This window comes from Tachypleus tridentatus, chromosome 10 (genome assembly GCF_004210375.1).
Source record: "Tachypleus tridentatus isolate NWPU-2018 chromosome 10, ASM421037v1, whole genome shotgun sequence".
Taxonomy (NCBI): domain Eukaryota; kingdom Metazoa; phylum Arthropoda; class Merostomata; order Xiphosura; family Limulidae; genus Tachypleus; species Tachypleus tridentatus.
In genome coordinates, this window is record NC_134834.1 from 192,210,727 (window position 1) to 192,230,795 (window position 20,069).

General features: G+C 38.1%; 1 pseudogene across 1 annotated transcript in view; it reads right to left on the minus strand.

Annotated features, from left to right (window-relative positions):
• The window catches only part of LOC143227855 (uncharacterized), a 47,691-nt pseudogene that overhangs the window by 13,444 nt on the left and 14,178 nt on the right, over positions 1 to 20,069 (minus strand). The window contains exons 4-5 of the transcript XR_013015108.1: positions 17,962 to 18,062; positions 10,747 to 10,840 (exon numbers count right to left, since the gene is read on the minus strand). The product of XR_013015108.1 is annotated as an uncharacterized LOC143227855 (transcript). The remainder of the gene's footprint in view (positions 1 to 10,746; positions 10,841 to 17,961; positions 18,063 to 20,069) is intronic.

Consider the following 20,069-nt stretch of genomic DNA (forward strand, 5'->3'; position numbering starts at 1 on the left):
ATGAAGAGTGGTAAGGAACTGTTGTAATGAAAAAGCACCTGATGAAGAGTGGTAAGGAACTGTTGTAATGAAAAAGCACCTGATGAAGAGTGGTAAGGAATTGTTTTAATGAAAGGGCACCTGATGAAGAGTGGTAAGGAACTGTTGTAATGAAAGGGCACCTGATGAAGAGTGGTAAGGAACTGTTGTAATGAAAAAGCACCTGATCAAGAGTAATAAGGAACTGTTTTAATGAAAGGGCACCTGATCAAGAGCAGTAAGGAATTGTTTTAATGAAAAAGCGCCTGATGAAGAGTGGTAAGGAACTGTTTTAATTAAAGGGCACCTGATGAAGAGCAGTAAGAAACTGTTTTAATGAAAGGGCACCTGATGAAGAGTGGTAAGAAACTGTTTTAATGAAAGGGCACCTGATGAAGAGCAGTAAGAAACTGTTTTAATGAAAGGGCACCTGATGAAGAGCAGTAAGGAATTGTTTTAATGAAAAAGCGCCTGATGAAGAGTGGTAAGGAACTGTTTTAATGAAAGGGCACCTGATGAAGAGCAGTAAGAAACTGTTTTAATGAAAGGGCACCTAATGAAGAGTGGTAAGGAACTGTTTTAATGAAAGGGCACCTGATGAAGAGCAGTAAGAAACTGTTTTAATGAAAGGGCACCTGATGAAGAGCAGTAAGAAACTGTTTTAATGAAAGGGCACCTGATGAAGAGTGGTAAGAAACTGTTTTAATGAAAGGGCACCTGATGAAGAGTGGTAAGGAACTGTTTTAATGAAAGGGCACCTGATGAAGAGTGGTAAGGAACTTTTTTAATGAAAGGGCACCTGATGAAGAGCTGTAAGAAACTGTTTTAATGAAAGGGCACCTGATGAAGAGTGGTAAGGAATTGTTTTAATGAAAGGGCACCTGATGAAGAGTGGTAAGGAACTGTTTCAATGAAAGGGCACCTGATGAAGAGTGGTAAGGAACTGTTGTAATGAAAAAGCACCTGATGAAGAGTGGTAAGGAACTGTTGTAATGAAAAAGCACCTGATGAAGAGTGGTAAGGAATTGTTTTAATGAAAGGGCACCTGATCAAGAGTGGTAGGAAACTGTTTTAATGAAAGGGCACCTGATGAAGAGCAGTAAGAAACTGTTGTAATGAAAGGGCACCTGATGAAGAGTGGTAAGGAACTGTTTTAATGAAAGGGCACCTTATGAAGAGTGGTAAGGAACTGTTGTAATGAAAAAGCACCTGATGAAGAGTGGTAAGGAACTGTTGTAATGAAAAGCACCTGATGAAGAGTGGTAAGAATTGTTTTAATGAAAGGGCACCTGATGAAGAGTGGTAAGGAACTGTTGTAATGAAAGGGCACCTGATGAAGAGTGGTAAGGAACTGTTTTAATGAAAGGGCACCTGATCAAGAGTGGTAGGAAACTGTTTTAATGAAAGGGCACCTTATAAAGAGTAATAATAAAATGTTGTAATGAAAAAGCACCTGATGAAGAGTGGTAAGGAATTGTTTTAATGAAAGGGCACCTGATCAAGAGTGGTAGGAAACTGTTTTAATGAAAGGGCACCTGATGAAGAGCAGTAAGAAACTGTTGTAATGAAAGGGCACCTGATGAAGAGTGGTAAGGAACTGTTTTAATGAAAGGGCACCTGATCAAGAGTGGTAAGGAACTGTTTTAATGAAAGGGCACCTTATGAAGAGTGGTAAGGAACTGTTGTAATGAAAAAGCACCTGATGAAGAGTGGTAAGGAACTGTTTTAATGAAAGAGCACCTTATGAAGAGTGGTAAGGAACTGTTGTAATGAAAAAGCACCTGATGAAGAGTGGTAAGGAACTGTTGTAATGAAAAAGCACCTGATGAAGAGTGGTAAGAAATTGTTTTAATGAAAGGGCACCTGATGAAGAGTGGTAAGGAACTGTTGTAATGAAAGGGCACCTGATGAAGAGTGGTAAGGAACTGTTTTAATGAAAGGGCACCTGATCAAGAGTGGTAGGAAACTGTTTTAATGAAAGGGCACCTTATGAAGAGTAATAATAAACTGTTGTAATGAAAAAGCACCTGATGAAGAGTGGTAAGGAATTGTTTTAATGAAAGGGCACCTGATCAAGAGTGGTAGGAAACTGTTTTAATGAAAGGGCACCTGATGAAGAGCAGTAAGAAACTGTTGTAATGAAAGGGCACCTGATGAAGAGTGGTATGAACTGTTTTAATGAAAGGGCACCTGATCAAGAGTGGTAAGGAACTGTTTTAATGAAAGGGCACCTTATGAAGAGTGGTAAGGAACTGTTGTAATGAAAAAGCACCTGATGAAGAGTGGTAAGGAACTGTTGTAATAAAAAAGCACCTGATGAAGAGTGGTAAGGAATTGTTTTAATGAAAGGGCACCTGATGAAGAGTGGTAAGGAACTGTTGTAATGAAAGGGCACCTTATGAAGAGTGGTAAGGAACTGTTGTAATGAAAAAGCACCTGATGAAGAGTGGTAAGGAATTGTTTTAATGAAAGGGCACCTGATGAAGAGTGGTAAGGAACTGTTGTAATGAAAGGGCACCTGATGAAGAGTGGTAAGGAACTGTTGTAATGAAAAAGCACCTGATGAAGAGTGGTAAGGAACTGTTGTAATGAAAAAGCACCTGATGAAGAGTGGTAAGGAATTGTTTTAATGAAAGGGCACCTGATGAAGAGTGGTAAGGAACTGTTGTAATGAAAGGGCACCTGATGAAGAGTGGTAAGGAACTGTTGTAATGAAAAAGCACCTGATGAAGAGTGGTAAGGAATTGTTTTAATGAAAGGGCACCTGATGAAGAGTGGTAAGGAACTGTTGTAATGAAAGGGCACCTGATTAAGAGTGGTAAGAAACTGTTTTAATGAAAGGGCACCTGATGAAGAATGGTAAGGAACTGTTTTAATGAAAGGGCACCTGATGAAGAGTGGTAAGGAACTGTTTTAATGAAAGGGCACCTGATGAAGAGCGGTAAGAAACTGTTTTAATGAAAGGGCACCTGATGAAGAGTGGTAAGGAATTGTTTTAATGAAAGGGCACCTGATGAAGAGTGGTAAGGAACTGTTTCAATGAAAGGGCACCTGATGAAGAGTGGTAAGGAACTGTTGTAATGAAAAAGCACCTGATGAAGAGTGGTAAGGAACTGTTGTAATGAAAAAGCACCTGATGAAGAGTGGTAAGGAATTGTTTTAATGAAAGGGCACCTGATCAAGAGTGGTAGGAAACTGTTTTAATGAAAGGGCACCTGATGAAGAGCAGTAAGAAACTGTTGTAATGAAAGGGCACCTGATGAAGACTGGTAAGGAACTGTTTTAATGAAAGGGCACCTTATGAAGAGTGGTAAGGAACTGTTGTAATGAAAAAGCACCTGATGAAGAGTGGTAAGGAACTGTTGTAATGAAAAAGCACCTGATGAAGAGTGGTAAGGAATTGTTTTAATGAAAGGGCACCTGATGAAGAGTGGTAAGGAACTGTTGTAATGAAAGGGCACCTGATGAAGAGTGGTAAGGAACTGTTTTAATGAAAGGGCACCTGATCAAGAGTGGTAGGAAACTGTTTTAATGAAAGGGCACCTTATGAAGAGTAATAATAAACTGTTGTAATGAAAAAGCACCTGATGAAGAGTGGTAAGGAATTGTTTTAATGAAAGGGCACCTGATCAAGAGTGGTAACTGAAACTGTTTTAATGAAAGGGCACCTGATGAAGAGCAGTAAGAAACTGTTGTAATGAAAGGGCACCTGATGAAGAGTGGTAAGGAACTGTTTTAATGAAAGGGCACCTGATCAAGAGTGTTAAGGAACTGTTTTAATGAAAGGGCACCTTATGAAGAGTGGTAAGGAACTGTTGTAATGAAAAAGCACCTGATGAAGAGTGGTAAGGAACTGTTGTAATGAAAAGCACCTGATGAAGAGTGGTAAGGAATTGTTTTAATGAAAGGGCACCTGATGAAGAGTGGTAAGGAACTGTTGTAATGAAAGGGCACCTTATGAAGAGTGGTAAGGAACTGTTGTAATGAAAAAGCACCTGATGAAGAGTGGTAAGGAATTGTTTTAATGAAAGGGCACCTGATGAAGAGTGGTAAGGAACTGTTGTAATGAAAGGGCACCTGATGAAGAGTGGTAAGGAACTGTTGTAATGAAAAAGCACCTGATGAAGAGTGGTAAGGAACTGTTGTATGGAAAAAGCACCTGATGAAGAGTGGTAAGGAACTGTTGTAATGAAAAGCACCTGATGAAGAGTGGTAAGGAATTGTTTTAATGAAAGGGCACCTGATGAAGAGTGGTAAGGAACTGTTGTAATGAAAGGGCACCTGATGAAGAGTGGTAAGAAACTGTTGTAATGAAAAAGCACCTGATGAAGAGTGGTAAGGAACTGTTGTAATGAAAAAGCACCTGATGAAGAGTGGTAAGGAATTGTTTTAATGAAAGGGCACCTGATGAAGAGTGGTAAGGAACTGTTGTAATGAAAGGGCACCTGATGAAGAGTGGTAAGGAACTGTTGTAATGAAAAAGCACCTGATCAAGAGTGGTAAGGAACTGTTTTAATGAAAGGGCACCTGATCAAGAGCAGTAAGGAATTGTTTTAATGAAAAAGCGCCTGATGAAGAGTGGTAAGGAACTGTTTTAATTAAAGGGCACCTGATGAAGAGCAGTAAGAAACTGTTTTAATGAAAGGGCACCTGATGAAGAGTGGTAAGAAACTGTTTTAATGAAAGGGCACCTGATGAAGAGCAGTAAGAAACTGTTTTAATGAAAGGGCACCTGATGAAGAGCAGTAAGAAACTGTTTTAATGAAAGGGCACCTGATGAAGAGCAGTAAGGAATTGTTTTAATGAAAAAGCGCCTGATGAAGAGTGGTAAGGAACTGTTTTAATTAAAGGGCACCTGATGAAGAGTGGTAAAGAACTGTTTTAATGAAAGGGCACCTGATGAAGAGCAGTAAGAAACTGTTTTAATGAAAGGGCACCTGATGAAGAGTGGTAAGGAACTGTTTTAATGAAAGGGCACCTGATGAAGAGCAGTAAGAAACTGTTTTAATGAAAGGGCACCTGATTAAGAGTGGTAAGAAACTGTTTTAATGAAAGGGCACCTGATGAAGAGTAGTAAGGAACTGTTTTAATGAAAGGGCACCTGATGAAGAGTGGTAAGGAACTGTTTTAATGAAAGGGCACCTGATGAAGAGCAGTAAGAAACTGTTTTAATGAAAGGGCACCTGATGAAGAGTGCTAAGGAATTGTTTTAATGAAAGGGCACCTGATGAAGAGTGGTAAGGAACTGTTTCAATGAAAGGGCACCTGATGAAGAGCAGTAAGAAACTGTTTTAATGAAAGGGCACCTGATGAAGAGTGGTAAGAAACTGTTTTAATGAAAGGGCACCTGATGAAGAGTGGTAAGGAACTGTTTTAATGAAAGGGCACCTGATGAAAAGTGGTAAGGAACTGTTTTAATGAAAGGGCACCTGATGAAGAGTGGTAAGGAACTGTTTTAATGAAAGGGCACCTGATGAAGAGCAGTAAGAAACTGTTTTAATGAAAGGGCACCTGATGAAGAGTGCTAAGGAATTGTTTTAATGAAAGGGCACCTGATGAAGAGTGGTAAGGAACTGTTTCAATGAAAGGGCACCTGATGAAGAGTGGTAAGGAACTGTTTTAATGAAAGGGCACCTGATGAAGAGCAGTAAGAAACTGTTGTAATGAAAGGGCACCTGATGAAGAGTGGTAAGGAACTGTTTTAATGAAAGGGCACCTTATGAAGAGTGGTAAGGAACTGTTGTAATGAAAAAGCACCTGATGAAGAGTGGTAAGGAACTGTTGTAATGAAAAAGCACCTGATGAAGAGTGGTAAGGAATTGTTTTAATGAAAGGGCACCTGATGAAGAGTGGTAAGGAACTGTTGTAATGAAAAGCACCTGATGAAGAGTGGTAAGGAACTGTTGTAATGAAAAAGCACCTGATGAAGAGTGGTAAGGAACTGTTTTAATGAAAGGGCACCTGATGAAGAGTGGTAAGGAACTGTTGTAATGAAAGGGCACCTGATGAAGAGTGGTAAGGAACTGTTTTAATGAAAGGGCACCTGATCAAGAGTGGTAGGAAACTGTTTTAATGAAAGGGCACCTGATGAAGAGCAGTAAGAAACTGTTGTAATGAAAGGGCACCTGATGAAGAGTGGTAAGGAACTGTTTTAATGAAAGGGCACCTGATGAAGAGTGGTAAGGAACTGTTTTAATGAAAGGGCACCTGATGAAGAGTGGTAAGGAACTGTTGTAATGAAAAAGCACCTGATGAAGAGTGGTAAGGAACTGTTGTAATGAAAAAGCACCTGATGAAGAGTGGTAAGGAATTGTTTTAATGAAAGGGCACCTGATGAAGAGTGGTAAGGAACTGTTGTAATGAAAGGGCACCTGATGAAGAGTGGTAAGGAACTGTTGTAATGAAAAAGCACCTGATGAAGAGTGGTAAGGAACTGTTTTAATGAAAGGGCACCTGATGAAGAGTGGTAAGGAACTGTTTTAATGAAAGGGCACCTGATGAAGAGTGGTAAGGAACTGTTTTAATGAAAGGGCACCTGATGAAGAGTGGTAATAAACTGTTGTAATGAAAAAGCACCTGATGAAGAGTGGTAAGGAACTGTTTTAATGAAAGGGCACCTGATGAAGAGTGGTAAGGAACTGTTTTAATGAAAGGGCACCTGATCAAGAGTGGTAGGAAACTGTTTTAATGAAAGGGCACCTGATGAAGAGTGGTAAGGAACTGTTGTAATGAAAGGGCACCTGATGAAGAGTGGTAAGGAACTGTTTTAATGAAAGGGCACCTTATGAAGAGTAATAATAAACTGTTTTAATGAAAGGGCACCTTATGAAGAGTAATAATAAACTGTTGTAATGAAAAAGCACCTGATGAAGAGTGGTAAGGAACTGTTGTAATGAAAAAGCACCTGATGAAGAGTGGTAAGGAATTGTTTTAATGAAAGGGCACCTGATCAAGAGTGGTAAGGAACTGTTTTAATGAAAGGGCACCTGATAAAGAGTGGTAAGGGACTGTTTTAATGAAAGGGCACCTGATGTAGAGTGGTAAGGAATTGTTTTAATGAAAGGGCACCTTATGAAGAGTAATAATAAACTGTTGTAATGAAAAAGCACCTGATGAAGAGTGGTAAGGAATTGTTTTAATGAAAGGGCACCTGATGAAGAGTGGTAAGGAACTGTTTTAATGAAAGGGCGCCTGATCAAGAGTGGTAGGAAACTGTTTTAATGAAAGGGCACCTGATGAAGAGTGGTAAGGAACTGTTGTAATGAAAGGGCACCTGATGAAGAGTGGTAAGGAACTGTTTTAATGAAAGGGCACCTATGAAGAGTAATAATAAACTGTTTTAATGAAAGGGCACCTGATGAAGAGTGGTAAGGAACTGTTTTAATGAAAGGGCACCTTATGAAGAGCAATAATAAACTGTTGTAATGAAAAAGCACCTGATGAAGAGTGGTAAGGAATTGTTTTAATGAAAGGGCACCTGATGAAGAGTGGTAAGGAACTGTTGTAATGAAAGGGCACCTGATGAAGAGTGGTAAGGAACTGTTGTAATGAAAAAGCACCTGATGAAGAGTGGTAAGGAACTGTTGTAATGAAAAGCACCTGATGAAGAGTGGTAAGGAACTGTTTTAATGAAAGGGCACCTGATGAAGAGTGGTAAGGAACTGTTGTAATGAAAGGGCACCTGATGAAGAGTGGTAGGAACTGTTTTAATGAAAGGGCACCTGATCAAGAGTGGTAGGAAACTGTTTTAATGAAAGGGCACCTGATGAAGAGCAGTAAGAAACTGTTGTAATGAAAGGGCACCTGATGAAGAGTGGTAAGGAACTGTTTTAATGAAAGGGCACCTGATGAAGAGTGGTAAGGAACTGTTTTAATGAAAGGGCACCTGATGAAGAGTGGTAAGGAACTGTTGTAATGAAAAAGCACCTGATGAAGAGTGGTAAGGAACTGTTGTAATGAAAAAGCACCTGATGAAGAGTGGTAAGGAATTGTTTTAATGAAAGGGCACCTGATCAAGAGTGGTAAGGAACTGTTTTAATGAAAGGGCACCTGATAAAGAGTGTTAAGGGACTGTTTTAATGAAAGGGCACCTGATGTAGAGTGGTAAGGAATTGTTTTAATGAAAAGGCACCTTATGAAGAGTAATAATAAACTGTTGTAATGAAAAAGCACCTGATGAAGAGTGGTAAGGAATTGTTTTAATGAAAGGGCACCTGATGAAGAGTGGTAAGGAACTGTTTTAATGAAAGGGCGCCTGATCAAGAGTGGTAGGAAACTGTTTTAATGAAAGGGCACCTGATGAAGAGTGGTAAGGAACTGTTGTAATGAAAGGGCACCTGATGAAGAGTGGTAAGGAACTGTTTTAATGAAAGGGCACCTTATGAAGAGTAATAATAAACTGTTTTAATGAAAGGGCACCTGATGAAGAGTGGTAAGGAATTGTTTTAATGAAAGGGCACCTTATGAAGAGCAATAATAAACTGTTGTAATGAAAAAGCACCTGATGAAGAGTGGTAAGGAACTGTTTTAATGAAAGGGCACCTGATGAAGAGTGGTAAGGAACTGTTGTAATGAAAGGGCACCTGATGAAGAGTGGTAAGGAACTGTTGTAATGAAAAAGCACCTGATGAAGAGTGGTAAGGAACTGTTGTAATGAAAGGGCACCTGATGAAGAGTGGTAAGGAACTGTTTTAATGAAAGGGCACCTGATGAAGAGTGGTAGGAACTGTTGTAATGAAAGGGCACCTGATGAAGAGTGGTAAGGAACTGTTGTAATGAAAAAGCACCTGATGAAGAGTGGTAAGGAATTGTTTTAATGAAAGGGCACCTGATGAAGAGTGGTAAGGAACTGTTGTAATGAAAGGGCACCTGATGAAGAGTGGTAAGGAACTGTTGTAATGAAAAAGCACCTGATGAAGAGTGGTAAGGAATTGTTTTAATGAAAGGGCACCTGATGAAGAGTGGTAAGGAACTGTTGTAATGAAAGGGCACCTGATGAAGAGTGGAAAGGAACTGTTGTAATGAAAGGGCACCTGATGAAGAGTGGTAAGGAACTGTTTTAATGAAAGGGCACCTGATGAAGAGTGGTAAGGAACTGTTTTAATGAAAGGGCACCTGATGAAGAGTGGTAAGGAACTGTTGTAATGAAAGGGCACCTGATGAAGAGTGGTAAGGAACTGTTTTAATGAAAGGGCACCTGATGAAGAGTGGTAAGGAACTGTTTTAATGAAAGGGCACCTTATGAAGAGTAATAATAAACTGTTGTAATGAAAAAGCACCTGATGAAGAGTGGTAAGGAATTGTTTTAATGAAAGGGCACCTGATGAAGAGTGGTAGGAACTGTTTTAATGAAAGGGCACCTTATGAAGAGTAATAATAAACTGTTGTAATGAAAAAGCACCTGATGAAGAGTGGTAAGGAATTGTTTTAATGAAAGGGCACCTGATGAAGAGTGGTAAGGAACTGTTGTAATGAAAGGGCACCTGATCAAGAGTGGTAGGAAACTGTTTTAATGAAAGGGCACCTTATGAAGAGTAATAATAAACTGTTTTAATGAAAGGGCACCTGATGAAGAGTGGTAAGGAACTGTTTTCCTGCTCCTTTCTGGTGAGAACGGTAAGAAGTAGTTTTCTTTTCACTCCAGTAGAAGAACAGTAAGTGACTATTTATCTGCTTGTTTTAGACGAAGTTTGGTAAGAAAGTATTTTACCTACTTTCTCCTCATGAAGAACGACATAGAACTCTTTACCTGCTCGGTTTAGGTAAAAAGGTTAGATCGCACAAGTTAACATGTAAGAGTGGTATTTTTAATCCACTCACAAGCTCTTGATTAAAAGTAAATTAGTCAGCTCACTTTACCATCTAATACAGATAAAAACATCCTAAACAGATGCTGTAACAAATAGGAACGTCCAAGACAAATGCTATAGCAGAATGAAACACCTAAGACAGTTAATTCACAGGTATAAAAACCTTAGACAGTTGCTGTAACAAATAGAAACACCTAAACTCTCCCCAGTGGCGCAGTGGCATGTCTCCAGATTTACAATACTAGAAACCGCGTTTGATACCCGTGGTACACAGAGTACAAATAGTCCATTGTGTTGCTTTGTGGTCAACTTCAAACAAACAAACATAGCTTGTAGCAGACAAAACAATCGTAGACACTTATTCCTCAAATTTCAAGACCTCAGAGACTTGCTGTACCAAGATACATAGATATAAAGAGTGAAATATGTCCTGTATTTGATAATTAAGAGAAAGAGTCAAGCCTTGAATATGATAATTGAAGCAATGATAGTTTGAAATCTTACAAAAAAACACCTTAAAATATACTAAAAATGGTGGTAAAAGTTTTCACAACTAACGTTCTGAATTTTATGTTACCATTTAAAAAAATTATATAAATCTTTATTCTAAAGTACAGGTTTAGATAAGATGGAATTAATTTAAGAAACATCTCTCTTAACATAAAACTGAATCATAATGAAATACAGTGAGAATTTTAATAATAGTGTGTCATATTTATATTTTCAGTTTTTTTGTTACTGTTTGTTCATTGTCTCCTGCTAGTACAGCAGTAAGTCTACGGATTTATAACGCTAAAATCAGGGATTTGATCCCCTCGGTGGACACAGCAGATAACCCGCTGTGGCTTTGCTAAAAAAACACACACACACATTTATTTATTGTATATATAAAAAAGCATAAAATAATAGACATACTCACTAATAAAGTCAGCTGGGTTGTAATGTGCTGCTATTTGTAAGCCTGTGTCACTTAAAAACTCTACAATTTTATTGGTTGCGCCGAAGAATGCGACCTAGAAACGTGGAAAAGTTATTAAAGACATGACATAGTTTTGTACGCTGTAATAGAAAACCTAAAACAAACAAAAAAAGGCCACCGTAATCTCAGTAAATTTTTTTTTAAATTCCTTCAGCTCGGAGTCGAACCTGAAACCCTTCCCACAACAAACAGTACTTTACAGACAAAGTTAGTAATCATGAACCTACTAGCAATTTCGAGTAAAGCACTTTCACAGAACTTGCTTAGTGAGAAAGGCTTCAAGCGTGACTCGAAGCCGAATGGATGAAAAACAAAACAACTTACATTACTGTGAATAATTATTTAAAAACTCGTGTTTATTACTTCTATATTTTTGTGCAGATGTTTTCGAATAGCTAGTTATTCGTGGGGTATCTGTTCTACCAAGACTCTAACTCTGAGCGGATACACTAAAGAGAATGCAATTACTCAAGGGCACTCACCGTCATCTCTCGGGCAACTCCAATCTTGGATGTTATTATTTGGATCATTTCAGATATTTTATATTTTTTCTTGAAGCATCTTATCAAGACACGTTCTGTTTCTCCAACCAATGTTTAGACCAAACTAACATTTATGAAAATTCATTTGTTATTGTTTTCTTTAGATATATAAGATGTTGTTTATTTCAAAAGACCTTCAACCGTTCATGGTTAAACCACCTAATATCAGTTTACACCTGTACTTGTTTAGTATATTATTACATTTTTCTACATTATGCTATTAACTTTTTCACAAATCCATTTCTTTCTGTGTCGTTCATCCAGTACTGAAATAATCATATCGAAGTTTCGTTATCAGCGGAATTGTTACGATAAGTATTAGTGACATACAAACGAACACTCAGGAAGTTGACGTATGTTTTGGCGAAAAGCTACATAATGAATTACATGCACTCAAGCCACCATCAGGGATCGTTTTTTTTAATTTCGCGCAAAACTACTCGGGGCTATCTGCGCTAGCCGTCCCTAATTTTGCAGTGTTAGACTAGAGGAAAGGCAGCTAGTTACTACCATCCTCCACCAACTCTTGGGCTACTCTTTTACCAACGAATAGTGGGACTGACCGTCACATTATAACACCCCCACGGCTGAAAGGGCGAGCATGCTTGGCGCAACGGGGATTCGAACCCGCGATCCTCAGATTACGAGTCGAACGCCTTAACCCACCTGGCCATGTCGGACCATGTGAGGGATCGAACTTCGGATGTTATCGTCCTAAGTAAGTAAACTCATCGCTAGCCTAACGGAGTACACATTCCACATCTAATGGTTTGTAAACCAGAAAACAGTTTATGTGCCAAAACCAGAAACATGGGCTAATAAACAATGTAAAGCTAAATATTTTTCTCCAATTGTAACCGGTTTCATAGCTTCTTCAGAAGTGTTATTGCTCTATTAAAATTACTACAATAAAAATATATAAAGATTTTCGAAAGCACTTAAATGTTCAATTTATACGATGACTAACATAACACACTTAATATTTTATTAATAAACTGTAAAACAAATTGGTCTATAACACAATTTTCATATTTATAGAGAATATTAGGGCATGGCTTGATGGGTGTAGGGTTCGACTCGCTGTTTCGTCCTCGAGTAACTTTGCGCGAAGTTCAGAACAAACTATATTATTAAACAGAAAATTATTCAGAAAAATATACTTTCATGTAGCAGAATATACCACTGATTCTCAAAACTAGCCGTCTCTAGTGGTCAACTCACATATTATAAGGAAGGCGGTTAGTCAACACAACAAATTGTTGGGATACTATTGTCTGACTGAATATTAGAATCACACGTTATAATGATCATACAGCGTCCACGTGAGAAGTTTATTTTGTTTATATTTTCTACATTCTTCGGGCCCATCACGGCCAGGTGGTTATAGCACTCGACTCGTAATCTGAGGGTCGCAGGATCGAATCCACAACAGAGACGCTCACCCTTTCAGCCATGGAATGTTATAAAGTTACGGACAATCCAACTATTCGTTGCTAAAAGAATAGCTCAAGAGTTGGCGGCGGGTGATGATGACTACCCGACATCCCTCTAAACTAGGGATGGCTAGCGCCCTCGTGTGGATTTGTGCTGAATTTGAAACAATAATTTTTTTTTTCTTTTCTTCTTTATCCAGTGAGAGGATCTAAACTGTGGATTATGAGATCCATAATCAGCAACACTTCGTTTGAACTGCTAAGCTGCATAATAAACTCTCTGTGCTGTGCTCGTCTAGCCTCGAATTGTGGCGTTATAAACTTTCAAGCTCACTACCGAGCCAGTTTAGGGCGTTTTTCTCACACATTATTACTACCTCAAGAGAAATGCAATATATCTTCTCTGACGTAGTTAAAAAAAAAATTCAAGACTAATAAATCAAAAACCTATTTTAAAACTTCAGGTAAATATAACGCCTTAAAATGTTATGATTTATTTAATATTTGTGACGTGAAAAAGGAAAAAAAACAAAAAAAAAAAACTAAACCAATAATGACAGTACAGGAACATGGAGATAGTACGTTCAACTTTCACTCGAACTGGTAAACTAAGGAAGCATATTATGCTAACATAATAATTAGTCGGTACTCAACGATGCAATTAAGTGATTTATTTTGGGGGGAACATATTACATCTTTCGACAGAACATTAAAGAAGACTGACCACTATTCCGTCGAAACATGTTCCCTCCCAAAAAAAAAAAAAAAATCATTTCATCACTCTAACAAATCGGCATGACCAGCTGGTTAAGGCACTCGACTCGAAATCCGAGGGTCGCTGGGTCAAATTCCAGTCACACCAAACATACCTGCCTTTCAGCCGTGGAATCGTTATAATGATCGGTCAATCCCACTATTCGATGGTAAAAGAGTTGCCCAAGAGTTATGACTAGCTGCCTTCCCTCTAGCTTTACACTGCTAAATTAGGGACAGCTGGCGCAGATAGCCCTCGAGCCGCTTTGCGCGAAATTAAAAAAGACAAACAAAAACAAACCAAGTGATTATTGTAGTTAATTGATATTCCTGGTACTAGATGGCGCGAGCAATAAACATTTATATTGATTTCTAAAATTAACCACGAAAGATTGGAAGAAATACCAGTTTGCTCCTGTTTGGGGGTATATTTCATTCTACAACTACACAAATATTTACAAAATTTAGCTAATGTTTAAAAAAATATTAAAATAAAATCATACCTGACCATCAGCTAGGAGAAGCAAATTATCAAACATGTAGAAAATCTGGCTGGACGGCTGATGAACCGTAACAACGACAGTTTTACATTCTTTTTTTGCATAATATTTCAAGGTAGACATAAGACAGAGGGCGGCACCATAGTCTAAGCCCGAAGTTGGTTCTATTCGTGGTAATAAGTTAACTTCTGCAGTCTCGACAAAGTTCAGAAACATTTCATACAGTTACAAAACTAAAATCAGAATTATTTGTACACAAACGAATAATAAAGATCTGAACAAAGTGAATTAAAAACCGGTTTCAGATGGAAAATTTAAAAGTAAAATCATGGAGATTCAGACAAAAGACCTAACAATGTGTTATCGTGTTTTTTTTAACACAAACGTGTCTTGAATAAGATTACACTCAACGTGAAGTTAATCAGTATTCAACACACCGACAGACATCAGATTTTCTCGTAAACTTCTTATTTTGTTGTTATCTATCTGCAATATGTCCACCACCAGGGTTCAAACCTCCTATTTTAGGATTTGTAGCTTCAGAACCTTCTTGCAAACCAATCAGAGATTTTTTTTTTTTCAGGGCGACATCACTGAAACAACAACAGCACGTGGTCAACATTCACCTAACCGATTTTTCTCCAGTGGAACAGCAGTAAGTTTATCGACTCTCAGCGCCAAAATCTGAGATTCGATTCCTTGCTGTTGACACAGCAGATAGCCCATGTAAGTCGGCTAACAGGCGTTAACGCCACGCTGAAAGACTAAAAATTAACTTTCCATCGTTATCCTAACGTTGTTTTCCCACCAGTGACTTAGCGGTAAGCTTTAGGGCTTGTACTAAAATTTAGAGTTCGATCCCGCGGTAAACACAGCACAGATTGTCTATTGTGTAGCTCTATGCATAATTATAAAAGGAACAAATAATCCGTTAAAGCCACGAATAAAAAAGATATCGCTTAAAATTATGAAGTTGTGAGCACAATTTTATCCAAATCCAGTAGTTGATCAGCTCATTTTGACGAAAAGTTGGCCCACAACTCGAGAAGCCAAGCGTTCAACGTGTACTATATACAAAGGCGTGATAAGAACATACACTGGGGAAACCTGTGCCCCCAAAAAATAATTCTGGCTTGAAATGGTACTAATTCTGAGCTTTAGAAAATCATGGCTGTGAAAACTGGTACACAGTTTAATTAACTAGGCCTAACTAATTATTAATCCATTCGAGTCGCTCTAGAAACCGGTCGACTTGGCTCTTAGAAATTCACGAGCACGTATGACATCACTATAGGCCAATATCGCGACATCTATAAAAATAATATTAATTTGCCGTTGTTTTTCTTTAAAACTGATACTGAAATATACATAAGAAAAAGAGTGTGTTAAAACTTTACTCTGAAGCTCGCCTTGGTTTTGTTAAATTTTGAAAAAACTCGGAGAATAGACTGAAATGGACCATAGTGACACACTTGTAGAACTCCTATTCATAACGTGGTCTTATGTATCGTAGTTAGAGTCATTTACTACTGTAAACAGCACTTTAGGCCTAAACGAATCTCGAGTGCAGAATCAGGTTATTAATTTTATGCTGAAAACAGTATTGGGAAAGGTTTAAGGGTGGCTGGTGCACGTGGAAAGCACTGAAATCGAATGACTGACTTACAGCCAACCTGGAAGGTCATTGGTACATATAATAAGATCTTAATTAAATATTCAAGTTGAAATTATCATTGCGCCTCCCCTTGCGAGTTACATTACGTCGCCTTGAAACACGATAACGGAAAAATATTTTACTTTTGATAGATTTTAATACGTAGAATATTGACGTGATATACTAATATCACATTTCTTTTTACGTGCCGACTATAGAAGTAATATTTTGAGCCCACAGTGAAATTAAAATTATTTAATTATTTAAAGATAGGTTATATACAAGTACATTTTTTTCGTTTTGGCAAATTGAAGAAGGAATGAATTTGGGTTTAGGCGCATTCATAGAAAGCATTGTGGGACATGCTATGAGGAATGGCTTTGGGTTTACGTGCATCCATAGATAGCTTTGTGAGACATGCCATAAGGAATGACTTTGGGTTTAAGTGCAAAACTACTCAATGTGCTACCTGCTCTGTTGCTCAACATGTGCATCGAAAATTGACTTTTAGTAATTCTGTTATTCTCATTATGTCAGTATATTTAGGTAACAGTTATAAAAAAACTATTTTGACACAATAACAAATAAACGTATTTAATATAACTTGCAGTCAACTCGTTTAATCGTATTAAATAATATTATGTTATTGTGCCGAAAGAAGGCCTTTTATAATTGTTACTCGTAAATCGATTTTGGTATTAAAGACCCTCGAGCTTCCCGCTGAGACTCTGGAGAGGTAGGGGATAAAGAACTATGACTGATCTTCATATAAATAGTTAGAAGTATGTGAGAAGAGAAGGCATAGTTAAGCTGTCCCACACAAGGTCATTTCTCCATGGGGTTTTCGAATATATATCACTTTTTCATTTCAAATCTGACGACAATAAGAATAACCCGTATTTTCATAACACTACTTATATTTTGTTGTGTTTTTTTTTGTAATTGTATTTTATCCATACAAATCTACCATAAGATATATAGTTTGTGGCACAAATAAGTTCAAAATTAACGTTATATTACGTTTGGTTACCGTTATGTTTAACAACGAATTCACCAAATAAGACAAAATTTATGGGTAAAAAAAAACAGATTCAAAAAATTAACATAGAAAAATGATAATTTTAACAGAAGCGTTTCAAACAGAAGAAGGAAACGCCGAAACAAAACCATATAGCCCATAACACCTAGTATCAAATGACAACCTGCATCGTATAGCCCACAACACCTAGTATCAAATGACAACCTGCATCGTATAGCCCACAACACCTAGTATCAAATGACAACCTACATCTTATAGCCCACAACACCTAGTATCAAATGACAACCTACATTGTATAGCCCACAACACCTGGTATCAAATGACAACCTACATCGTATAGCCCACAACACCTGGTATCAAATGACAACCTACATCGTATAGCCCATAACACCTGGTATCAAATGACAACCTACATCGTATAGCCCATAACACCTAGTATCAAATGACAACCTACATCGTATGGCCCACAACACCTAGTATCAGATGACAAGTACCAATGCCCGACACCTGGTATCAAATGACCCAGCCTGCATCGTATGGCCCATAACACCTGGTATCAAATGACAACCTGCATCGTAGCCCACAACACCTGGTATCAAATGACAAGCCTACGTCGGTATAGCCCAAAACACCTGGTTTCAAATGACAACCTGCGTCGTATGGCCCATAACACCTGGTATCAAATGACAACCTACATCGTATGGCCCATAACACCTGGTATCAAATGACAACCTGCATCGTATGGCCCACAAGCACCTGGTATCAAATGACAACCTACATCGTATAGCCCATAACACCTAGTATCAAATGACAACCTGCATCGTATAGCCCACAACACCTGGTATCAAATGACAACCTACATCGTATAGCCCAAAACACCTGGTTTCAAATGACAACCTGCATCGTGGTATAGCCCATAACACCTGGTATCAAATGACAACCTGCATCGTATAGCCCATAACACCTGGTATCAAATGACAACCTACATCGTATAGTCCATAAAACACCTAGTATCAAATGACAACCTACATCGTATAGCCCATAACACCTGGTATCAAATAACAACCTACATCGTATAGCCCACAACACCTGGTATCAAATGACAACCTACATCGTATAGCCCACAACACCTGGTATCAAATGACAACCTGCATCGTATAGCCCACAACACCTAGTATCAAATGACAACCTACATCGTATAGCCCACAACATCTAGTATCAAATGACAACCTACATCGAGTACCATGGTAGTAGGATTTGTCAGTAGTTCACAAGCAATGTTAGCCCTTTTCTTCTCTCCCCCAGACAGCCCTCGCTTCGTCCCGTCTCCAATTACTGAAATAGAAAATTTGAGGTGTTAAAGATGCCAGTTCTAAATCAAAAATATCGAGCAACAAAGACAGTACGAATAGCTTAACAGGTAATAAATTACAATGTCAGCCAACTTTATTGTTATCCCAATTAAAGCTTGACCTTCGGTGAAATGTCAAGTAAAACAAAACAACTGATATTGATTGATTTACTAAACAAACTCACGAAATGTCTAGAGTAATCAGTTGTTTTTAACAGGCGCGTGTCAAAAAATAATCCTTGCATTTCGTTACTAAAAACAAATAAAACTTTAAGTTCTGAATAATTTTGTTGCTAAAAAACTGCAAAATAGGCTATGAGAAAATGTTAACTTTCTCGATATAAAATAAATATTCGTCACGTTACATGTGTAGTAGATAACTGAGGATCAGTTAACGAGAACTTCTGAAGAGTTAAAACAACAATAAAAATAGTCGAGCACTGTAATGCATTATCAACCAAATTTTTGTTTCATGTAACTGATAAGACAATCACTTGCTTTGGGTGTGGTATATTAGTACTTGCCAAAACCTGGAATCCGTGTACTTAACTTACTTCCCATTAATTATGCATCTCACGTAAGAACATCATGTTCAGTTGATGGGGAAAAATTATCACAAAATCTGTTAAGATAAACTGAACTACCACCCAGAACTTCACCCTTTGATTTTCATGGAATTTTAGGAGGTTCCTAAAAAAGCAGGTTTTATATCGAATATTTATAACCAGTTGTAACTGTGGAAAACAAAATATATTTTTATGATATCAGTGATCACGGTTCTAATAAGAAAATGTAGAGTACTGAGCTAAAATGTGGTCGGTATTATGAAATGTAGCGGATTTCAGAACATTTCTTAGTTCGACTATAAGTTTAATATCGATTTGACTAGTTTAATGTCAGTCACTGTTGCTCTCCAACTTTTAACTACACAAGTTAATGTATTTGACTAGTTTAATGTCAGTCACTGCTGCCTCTACAATTTTTTAACTACACAAGTTAATGTATTTGACTAGTTTAATGTCAGTCACTGTTGCTCTCAACTTTTAACTACACAAGTTAATGTATTTGACTAGTTTAATGTCAGTCACTGCTGCCTCTAAAACTTTAACTACACAAGTTAATGTATTTGACGAGTTTAATGTCAGTCACTGTTGCCTCTACAATTTTAACTACACAAGTTAATGTATTTGACTAGTTTATGTCAGTTACTGTTGCCTCTACAACTTTTAACTACGCTAAAATAAGTTTATATATGAATTAGTAAGTCTATTTCTATCCTGCGTTTCGACTACTAACCTGCTGTCGTATTCAAAGGAATGATAGACGAGAAAGAAGAGAGAGAGAAAGAACCACTGAAAATACACCACATACACATATACACCACATGTGGACGCTCGACCATCACACCCACACGTGCTTGTTGAACATCTCATTCCAAAACCATGAGCATTTATATTGAGTTGGTATTTACTGCAATAACAGCCTCCACTCTTCTGGGAAGGCTTCTCACTAGATCTTGAAACATGTCTGCGGGGATTCACTCCTATTCAGCCACAAGAGCATTATAGTGAGGTGGAGCACTGATGTCAGGCGAGAAGGCGTGACTCGCAGACGGCGTTCCAATTTATTCCAAAGGTGTTCGATGTGGTTGAGTTCAGGACTCTGTGCAGGTCAGTCAGGTTCTTCCTCACCACTCTCGGCAAACCATGTCTTTACGGACCTCGCTTTGTGAAGGTTGGAAATTGTCATGTTGAAAACAAAGGGGCTTTCTACAAACTGTTGCCACAAAGTTGGAAGCACACAATTCTGTAGAATGTCATTGTATGCCATACCATTAAGATTTCCTTCACTAGAACTAAAGAGCCTGGACCAAACCACGAAAAATAGCCTAAGACAATTTTTCCTCCTCCACAAACCTTTATAGTTGGCATTATGCATCCGCCAAACCCAGATTCGTCCATCAAACTTCCAGATAGTGAAGCGTGATTCAT